General features: G+C 46.0%; 1 pseudogene; it reads right to left on the bottom strand.

Moving 5' to 3' along the window:
* LOC113889396 overlaps positions 1-6,455 on the bottom strand; it is a 40,690-nt pseudogene extending 34,235 nt beyond the window's left edge.
* Positions 6,456-10,645: the final 4,190 nt, after the last annotated feature.

Consider the following 10,645-nt stretch of genomic DNA (forward strand, 5'->3'; position numbering starts at 1 on the left):
GTTAAGAAAGAAAATGAGTACATGGGAAAATTTTAGGGTAAAAAATGAGATGGGATGGCTCCTTCACATTAACTTTTAATCTTACTCAAGTTTCAAGGCATTGAGGATTAAGTAATCAATCCTTGGACTTCACTTCCCCATCCAGCCACATGCCTCTCTTTCTCTTCGTTTCTGTCTCTGGTTTCCTTTTCTCTCTCTCACGATGAGATCTCATTTTCTATATATATATGCACAAATATGCCTATACCTACATAAGCAAACTTCAAGGAAGACATAATGAAGATGAAAACATTAAAGGGGTATCTTTGGGTGGTATGTTGTGGAACAATGATTTTCCCTGCTCCCCACTGGACATCTACTGTGACATACAGAGTGGAATGAACCTCAGGCCCAGTGTATCAAGATAAAAGTGCCTGAAAACCCAACTGTCTGTACAGACAGGCGCAGGATTCACCAAACTCACAAAAGTGATACAAGCCTGCTCAAAACAACTAGTAGCTTACTATGTACTAAGAATGAAATGTTCAGCGTAGAAATAACTGAAATAAACAAGGAAAACAATTTACATTCAAGTTCCCATTACTTACTCGTCCACTCCTCCCAGCTCCCTCCCAACTCCATGCAAACGCAGCAGTCACTTCTGAGACTATTGGAGGTGATTCCACACTGGGAGGAGAAAGCCCACACCATTTCCTGCTACTCAGGGGAGAGGCGGAACATGAACGTGGTCGACAGTGTAGGCACTGGGATGGAGAATGCAGACGCTGAGCTTCACTGGGACTGGCTTCCCTTACAAACAGCTCTTCATTCACTATACAAAGACTGGAGGAAAAATGCACATGTGGACAATTTATGGATGGACCACCTGCACCCCAGTCCTGACTGCTCCACACTAACACTCAGCAACTAGATCCCTTCCATACCCTCCTGTGTCTGTCCCCAGGCTCCTTAACTGGTTCCGCTGCGCCTCGCACAGAGCTCACCTTCAGAGAGATTGTCTACCAGCTTCACTCAATGGACAGTCTGTTCCCCAACCCAGGGACAACTTCACATTTGCCCTGAACAGTAACTCAGTACATTACAGTACAGGAGTGTACAGTCTGATCCCCCTTTTTCAGAAGAAGACAGAGTCACAGACAGATCATGTGACTTGACCAAGGTCACACAGAGAGTGAGCACTGGGTCAAGGAGAGAACCCATGTGCTGATTCCAGAGCCCATGCTCTTCCTAACCACTAGGCTAGACTGGTCCTTGGATCTCCCTGCTGGCTTTCCACAATACTGAGTCAGCCTAAGATCTGCATCCACATGCCCAGGGCCCTGAGCCCAGACTGGATGGGCCATCCCACCCACAACATGGCTCTCACCTGGAAAAGTTGGTGGGAGTAGTGGTGAAGGTCCAGGTGAAGGCACAGACACAGCCCTGAGAAATTCCTTCCACTTCAACAACAAACAACAAACAATAAGCAAGAGTACCCCCTAAGAACCCCACGTGTTTACAGGCTCCCACGTCATTCCCCAGTCAGGGTCTGACTTGACACTCATGCTGAGGGGATAGCTGTTCACATGGGGAGTTGCATGTCAGGAATGGGGAGGGCAACTGTAGGAGATGTCTGCTCCCAGTGACATGTCCCCATGACAACCACTTCACAAGTTCATGGGATGCATTTTTCTCAGGTGCTGAAGAGATGGATATTATGAGGAAACTGTGAGGTTAAGTAGTAGCCCAGGTTCTCAGTGTAAGGATCTGGTATGGGAGCCACCAAACTCCACAGCCTGTGTCCCTAGTGTCCAGGGTGGGCAGGGCAGACATGGACGCAGTTCAGACCTGGGTTGTCTGTGGGAAGACTGAGGGCTGGGGAGGGGAGGGCAGGGGAGGGAATCTGGAAGGAAGAGTTCTGGTGGGAGGGAGCCTGACCAGGCGAGAGAGCAGTGTGGCATCTGGGGGGAGCGGGCTACACACACTCACCTTCCTTGAACACCCCACTGACAGAGAAGCAGAACATCGTTTCCTGATAAGGAAGAGACCAGGTACTCAGTCACCCCTCATCCTCTTTCCCACCTGCGCCTTTCTGCCCCTCACCACCAAGCGAGAAGCAGGTGTGTCCACCTCAAAGGAGCTGAAGTCATGCTGAGTTTTGGGTAATGCACAGAGGGCACGCACAATGTCATGTTTTGTGTGTTTCATCATCTGGACACACGGGTCTGTGGGGGAGGGGAAGAAGGGAAAGTCAGGGCAGCCACACGATGGAGCCTGTGATTGGCCCCCTTACCACCCTTTCCGGCCCATTCTTCCCACCACACACTCACTGGGGTCCTTGAGCATCTTCATATTCCTGTTGTCCAAGAAGTGCGCACGCATGCTGCTTCTAGGAGACACAGAGGAACAGTGGGTGGTGGTCTGGCCAGCATAGGTGTCAGCAGGAGCTGGCCTGCATCTGCTGGGGAACCACATGTCCTGGAGGCGGAGTCTACACTGTGATACTCACAAGCCTGAGTCCTTGGAGTGGAATGGAATGGTCAGGAAGAAGCAGGCCTCCTCATGATAAAAGCCCAGCAGTCCCTGGCGATCTCCATAGTCATGGATCAAGTAATAGCTGAGGGAAGAAGTGAGGCGAGTCTCTCTCTGTGGTCTGAAGCGCAAAGAAGACTTGAAAACTCCCATGAGCAGACCTGAGCTTGGGTGGCCTCCCCTGTCCTGGCCCTCCCCTTGTTCAGATTCCCAGGGGTACTTACTGCTGCAGGAATTGCAGGATTTGACTCTTCACCTGATCAGATCCAGAGAAACTTCCCTGGAATTAAAACAGTCCTCAGGACAAGGGCTGACACACCCTCTTGTACCACCTGGAACCCTGCTGGATCCTCTGTGCTCACCTTGTACATTGGTAAGCACTTGGGGGCTTCCACAGCACATTTAGAACCTGAGAGTGTCTCCTGGCCATCCTAGGGGAGGGAAGAGGAAGTCAGCAGTGCAGTCCAGGATGTGGTGCTGGATGGTCAGGGAAAAGGATGGGCCCAGGATGGGTTGGGGATCAGAGGTCAGGGAAGAAAGTGTCCCTGGAAATGCCAGTGGTAGGACTACATTTTCAGTCACCTCCATGGTTTACCTGAAGCCTGTGGCACACATGGCTAAAGAAGATCCAGAGCCTTTTCAGGTTCCCACAGAGAATGGTACGCCCCCCTCCCCCAGGACATTTAAGGGTCAAGTTCAAAAATGGAACTTGAATGGGTCCTAATAGATTTCAGAGTAGTTTATGGGCACTGTCAGTGCTCTTTAGAGGAGTCTGTGATCAAGGAATGCACTTACCAAGCTTTTTAACCTGGGGAACAATTCCAGGATGGTGCTGTCAAAATTAAGACAAAAGAGAAAAGTCCGTGAAACTGTGGACATGACCTTCCTCATTGGAGCAAGTCACTTACATCATCACAGCCCTGTGTGCCCCCCCACAGAGCCCAGTATCCTACCATTCCAGGGCTCTTAGGTCATCTCACCCATGTCACAAATCCATGGACTGACTCAGAGAGAGACTGTTTATTCCATTCCTTCCTACCACCCTCTCTTTCATCTCCTTCCATGGGTAACTCCCAGCCAGACTGTTCCGACTCCCTTCTTTGGTTCCACAAGGGCCAGCACTTCAAATCCAGTCTGCAGGCCTTCTTCCCCTCCCTCCCTCCCTCCCTTCCTTCCTTCAGGACCCAGGGAAGGCTGTGGAGAGAAGAGGATATGGGGAGAGAGCCTGGTGCTTTGCTGCCTCACTGGGGGTCCAGCACTCTTTCAAAAAGTCAGGACACACCTCAGGGATGCCCTCAGGCCCAGGATGCTGTGGCAGGGAGGTGACTGAGGTGGGGCTCAGGAGGTAGGGAGGGAGATGGAAGGGGATGAATATGGAGTGGACGGAGGAGGGGACAGGTGAGACATAGGGGTGTAGAGACAAGGCAGAGGAAGACCTCATACTGGTTATCACGGAAAGCGGTGCACACAGTATTTCTGTCTGCACACATCCCTTCTGGTTCCAGCTGCTGACTGTTGCCCATCTCCCCTGAAGCCTTCACCTGGAATTATGGGAATACCCACATGGACCAGATGGCCCTGCACCCACACCCTTCCTTTCCCTACAAATCCACTTCCGCTCATCTGTCACCACCCCATGAGGCTTCCCACATTTCTTTCAAAGGAGGATCTGGGTGCCCCACCTCGCCTCAGTGTTGGAGAGGTTCAAGTTTTTGGTGGAAGCATTCTCTATAGGGTGGACAGGCCATGCACCAGGTAGGGCTTCTTGTTGCTCAGGTCCAAGGACAAAAGCTATGATGAGAAAAGAGAGTGAGGATCCCAAAGGGGATAACTGAGACAAATCTGCTTTTTCTACCCGATCTATCTGACCACCCACACCATCAGCCCCAACACTGGCCCTAGGTCCTCAAGTTGGGCATGATTGCTGAATGGATGTGAAGGGAAGCAGCCATGCCATTTCTACAGTTCTGTGTCATTCCAATATGACAGGTTATCAAGTCTCCAGGAAGCCAGGATGAGGGAGACAAGCTGAGAGGGTCCACGCTGGTGTACTTACAGCACCAACTGTGATACCCCATGATATCATCTCTGAGTGCTCTACCCAGACAGACCCTCTACCCTCACCTCCCCTACAATTACTGCTGTAGCCATACCAGGGCCAAAGCAGAGTCTCTGGATACCAAGAGCTTGCTGGCAGGCATCCTATGGTTTGTTCATAGTAAGCTGCAGAGTTAGGGATGGGGTTCAGTGGCTCTGAGTCTGAGGGTGGGTTGGGGAAGAGGACTGTCTGGGTATGAGTGCACAGCTTGTGCTAAGTCTGCATTACCTGTCCCACCTTTTCAGACTTCAGCGCCTTCTGCACAGACTGGGGTGTGTCACAGGGTTCAACAAAGATAGATATCTGTAGAGAACACAAGAGGGGCTGGGTAAGCTCCAGGAAATCTGTGCATGGGATCAAGCAAGACCATGCCCCTCCCCTGCCCTCTTATCCTTAGTCAGCCCCTGACACACACTCTTTCATTATCCTCACTGAAAATCTTGCTGTTGACATTCTTCAATGCACAGGCAATGTTGACATTCTCTACAAAGAACTGGGCTTGCATTTTCTCAGAGTGACAGGAGAAACAGAACATGAGACCAGACTGAATTCTCTGTGCTTGCCACCTACCCCTTTTCCTTTCATCGCCTCCATGCCCTCTCTTACTTTGACTAGAATGAAGGGCACACTGAATTGCTTCAGAATGCAATTAAGCAGCCACTTCTCATCATATTTTATACCAAAGGCAATGTAGGAGCCAAAGAACAAATGGGAAACAAAATTGATATAATAGAATCCAAGGTTAAGGTAAGACACAATTGTGTCTTGCTTTAGGACATTTTATCAGGCTTTAAATCATTTTTGAAAATAGGACAATATCTGTTATCACTGACTTTGGCACCAGACATGGATTTTCTAGGTACCCCCTTTTTTTTCATTCAAATACTTTTCCTGAAAAAATCAAGTTAGTATGTTTCACAGGTACTTCCTTTAATAAAGTTCCACATGAGGTACACCTCACCGGCCCCTCTGACATAGACCCCAGAGACTCAACCTCCTCCTACACCCAGCTAGAGCCAAACACGTAATCTGGTGTGAAGTCCTCCATCTCCCTGGCAGTAGTTTCCTCCTTTGCTTTTATTTTATTTTATTTTTTCCTCCTTTGCTTTTAGATAAGCTCTCCCATGTTCCTCCTTGCAGCCAGTCTGTTTCCTTTCTGTTGCTTCTCTGAACTCATCCTTAGATGATCTAAGAAGATTCCTCGTAGTAATAAGATGGATTATGAACTCCACTTCCCCAGAAAAGTTCCCAGCATCTCTACATAAGTCCAACATGACTGTCTGTCATCTTCTACACATTAGGTCCATTTAGCCAGGACACTCACTATGATCTTGAACCAGCTCCCAAAGGTCTTATCCTGTCTGTTTCTCTCCATTCTTCTCTCTGGAGGCTTTTGCTTTGTCTCCATGTTAATATGCATTTGGTCTTGTTTCTGAAAACCACTTCTCTGATGATGGGGTGGAATGGCATATGGAGCACTGTGGGGAAGTGGAGAGAACAAAGTGGTCCATATAGGCTTGGAAAGTCTTCTTTACATTTTTCCAAATGATATTAGAGCTACAGTGAAGAATGCTCAAACATTAACCTCATCCCATCATTTTTCACTCTGCCAGGTTGGAGAGAAGAATGACATGTTTAGCTACAAGGTTTTGGTTGGTACATGTCAGTCATGCTGACTGGTCACTTACTGTCTTGCTTGGTTGTCCATATGAGCATCACGTGCTTCTGATGGGAAGCAGATGGTGCTGCTGGGAAGTGACCTGTTCAGACCAATATTTGTGTTGCCTTTGGTAAATACCCCAGCTTTGTGCTCTTCTTTGTAAAAGGTTCACTTTATCAGTGCGCTCTAAAATCATCAACGACAGGTCGATGGTCACAGTACCAGAAGAAGTCCTCAGTAAATATCATGGCTACTGAAGGAATATCATTGACTTTATAATCTGAACAGAAATGTATCACAATGCTAAAAGTAAAGACTAAGAGACCTCACTGTGGCTCCATTTTTCAGGAAATGAGAGATAGGGATCAGTCACAGCTAAGAAGAAAACAGGCACTGGGGAAAGGGTCTGGATCTAGAGTGTAGTCTGTGATGTTAGACCCTGCTGTACTTGGTTCAGGCTAGGTGGCCTGTGACAAGTGGCTTTTCATCCCCAAGTCTCACTTTTCTGTTCTGCTCTAGGAGGACAAAAAACATACTCTTAAATCTACCATGGTGTGATGGTTCCAGGGTCAAAGTGACCTATCTCCCTGAAGGAAGAATTAGAGAAATAAAAGATAAGTCTGATGTAAAGATCCAGAATGTAGTCTGGAGAGACATAATATGGAGAATACCAAAAGAGAAGTATGGAGAATTACAGGTGATGCGAAGAGTATATCTAACACATGGCTAATGTGAGTCCCAGAGAGGAGAGGGAATAGTAGAGAAGAGGTATTTGAAGAGAATAGGGTTGAGAAGTTTCCAAAAGTAACAAGACATCAACTCAGTATAAGAATATTAGTAAGAAAAAAGTATAATGGAGGAGAAACATTCTTACAAGAATATACATTCATTTCATCATCATGTAGCAAAAACTTGGAAATTTGTGACTAAATGTTTCAATCTAAAATATTATAGACTCTTTGGGGCAGAAGAAATATCATCCTTAGTAGAGGCACATAGCAGAGAAGGCAGTGGCACCCCACTCCAGTACTCTTGCCTGGAAAACCCCATGGACGGAGGAGCCTGGTAGGCTGCAGTCCATGGGGTCGCTAAGAGTCGGATACGACTGAGCTACTTCACTTTCACTTTTTACTTTCATGCATTGGAGAAGGAAATGGCAACCCACTCCAGTGTTCTTGCCTGGAGAATCCCAGGGACGGGGGAGCCTGGTGGGCTGCCGTCTCTGGGGTCGCACAGAGTCGGACACGACTGAAGTGACTTAGCAGTAGCAGCAGAGGCACATAGACGCTATAAAGAAAGACTAACGGCATTGTGAATATATAGGCAAATTTAAATGAGTATTGGCTATAGAACACAATTGACATTTCCTCTGGGGATTTAAATATAGAGACAACGATAATGTGTGACAATAAATTTGGAGACAGTTTAGAGAATCAAAGTGTCTCATGTCCCATAATCCTCTGAGCAGTTTTAAAGAACTAATTAACTAACATTAGACTGTGAAAATGCAAACATGTCCACTGTAATCTGAAGAGTGAACACTACAAGAACAGCAAAAGAAAGTTTAACTAGATAGCCATGTGAAGTAACGATTTAATAGTTATAAAACATCAACTATATCAAAGGAAAGGCAAGGGAAAGGAATGTATATGAGGTAAAAATAAATATACAGTAATATGATATACATAAACCAAATTAGATCTATTTATATTAAAAGATTCAGGCTAAATACTCCAAACAGACATTTTATCAGACTGGTCAAGAAACCTCTCATCAAATACTCCTGAAAAGAGACACATGCAAAATTTAATCATCAGGAAAATTAGAATATAAAAAATGGCAAAATGTACACCTTTCCCACATTAACCTCAGAAAACTGGTAATAACCATACCAGTAAAAGGTACACTTTAAAGGGAAATTTCTTTATGATAACAGGTTCAATGCAATAAGAAGATAGTAATACAAATTCTAAATTTGTATGCCTCTTAAAGCCAGCATACAAAGCAAAAACTGACAGAAATAAACAATGGACAAATCCACAGTCACAGTGGGAAATTTTAACACATATCACTGAGTGACACATAAAATGGAGGACAAAATCTCAGCTAGAGGGGAGAGGATTTTAAAATACAACTTAAACAAATTTATTTAATTAACGTAGAACAATGCACATGACTACTCATCAAACATTCCAGAATAGTTCACATGCCAGGCAATAAAGCCTCAACAATCTTCTACGGACTAATACAATTTACCCTGACTAGTTAATGTAATATCCATTAGTAATGGTGGGTTTTCTGCCCCTCCCCCACCTCTAGTATAAATCCAAAGAATATTAGTTTATATAATCCTACCCTCCACCTAGGTGACCCTCGCCACTCCCCAAACCCTAGACCTGAGAAGATAACATGACTCATGCCTTTTCCTTAGCCAGGGAAAAATTCAAGTCAGCAACGGCCATTTTCGTCGGAGGGGAGGTTTACCACATGGAATCGAGATGGGTGTGTCACAGCCCGCTTGGCCCATCTCCTCAAGAGACCGGAAAATAGTCAGTCTGGGCTCTCTCCCCCCTTTCAAGGACAGTCAAGTGGTTGTGAGGTCCTGTGGTTTGGGGTGGGGGAGGGAACCCAGAACCCTTTCTGCTTTGAGGGGATCTGAAGAGAAGGTCTCATGCAGACCACTCACCCATAGGGTGGCCTGAAGGCAGAGATCTGTCACCACCGTCCTCACAGGCTGCCCTGGAAGAGAATCTGTGGGTCTGGAGCTGGAAGCTTGTGGAATATCAAAGAAGGCTGCTGAGGTAGGAGAGTGCAAGCCCCAGACCACTTCGTCACAGCCACACAAACAAGATGGGGTCCTAACAGGAAGTCCCTTCCCCAAGGTCATAGAGGAGGAGAGTCTTGGGGGCCAGAGGAGACTTAACTTCCTGTAATTACTGCCCTCTGAGTTTGCTACCAACCTAACATCCAGGGAACTCTTTCCAAGGGTACCACCCCTGCAGAGGAGGCCAGTTAGAATTAGGAGGCTTAGGGATCTTGATACATGTAGCTACAAACACAGAGAGCTCTCTGTGCCAGACGCTGCATCAGCTACATTACACTGTGTTCCTTCATTTTGCAGACCCAGAGAACTGGGAGGGCCAGCAGTAGGAAATGTGCTGTCCTTGCTACATTGCATCTGTTCTTCCCTGTATTCCTCACAAGGGGAGTCTGATACCAAAATCATCAACTTTCCAAGGTTGCTGAGGCTTACTGAGGTGCTACACTTGTCTAGGGTCATTCAGATGCTTCTGGGAGAAACAGGCCAGAATTGAGCTCCATGGACTGGAAGATGACTTCTTGAAGCATAGCTTTACTAAATACTTGGTGCAATATAGGGGCTTTTCTGAAGTTTGTGCCAAGTACCTGACTATTCTGAACATAATAAAATGTCTAGAATTAATTCTAACCTATTCCAGAGAGATCATACCAAAAAACAACAGCAACAAAAAACCTTGAAAATATAAAGTAAATACCAAACAGAGCTTGGTAGCTTACTGCAATGACAGTAGAAAAAAACAGAGTAGTCTCTCCTTAAAAAAAAAAAAAAAATGTAGTCAATGTAGGCAGATATCCCCTAGTGCAGGGGTCCCCAACTCCTATTGGGAACCAGGCTGTACAGCAGAGGGTGAGTTGAGGGGGGAGTGAGTAAGGGAAGCTTCATCTGCTGCTCCCCACAGTTCCCCATTGCTCACTTTACTCTCAAACATCTCCTCCCTTAGAGCCAGAACTATAGATCTGAAAGTCTCAAATCAGAGGTTTTCTAAAGATGGAAGGAGGGAGAAGCCTGGGCTCTAGTTCATGAACCAGAATTTTCTTTCACACACACACACAAAAAATGAGCACACTGGTCATAGCAAACAACCACTTCCGACAACAAGAGACACTCTGCACGTGAACATCACCAGATCGTCAATACTGAAATCAGGTTGATTATATCCTTTGCAGCTGAAGACAGAGAAGCTCTATACAGTAAGCAAAAAGAAGACCAGGAGCTAACTGTGGCTCAGGTCATGAACTCCTTATTGCCAAATTCAGAATTAAATTGAAGAAGGTACGGGAAACCAGTAAGCCATTCAGTTATGACCTAAATCAAGTCCCTTAACATTATACAGTGGAAGTGACAAATTGATTAAAGGGATTAGATCTGATAGAGTACATGAAGAACTTTAGATGGAGGTTCATAACATTGTACAGGAGGCAGGGATCAAAACCATCCCCAAGAAAAAGAAATGGAAAAAGGCAAAATGGTTGTTTGAGGAGGGCTTACAAATAATTGAGAAAAGAAGCAAAAGGCAAAGGAGAAAAGGAAAGATATACACATCTGAAAGCAGTTC

The sequence above is a fragment of the Bos indicus x Bos taurus genome, unplaced genomic scaffold (genome assembly GCF_003369695.1).
Source record: "Bos indicus x Bos taurus breed Angus x Brahman F1 hybrid unplaced genomic scaffold, Bos_hybrid_MaternalHap_v2.0 tig00011925_arrow_arrow_obj, whole genome shotgun sequence".
Taxonomy (NCBI): domain Eukaryota; kingdom Metazoa; phylum Chordata; class Mammalia; order Artiodactyla; family Bovidae; genus Bos; species Bos indicus x Bos taurus.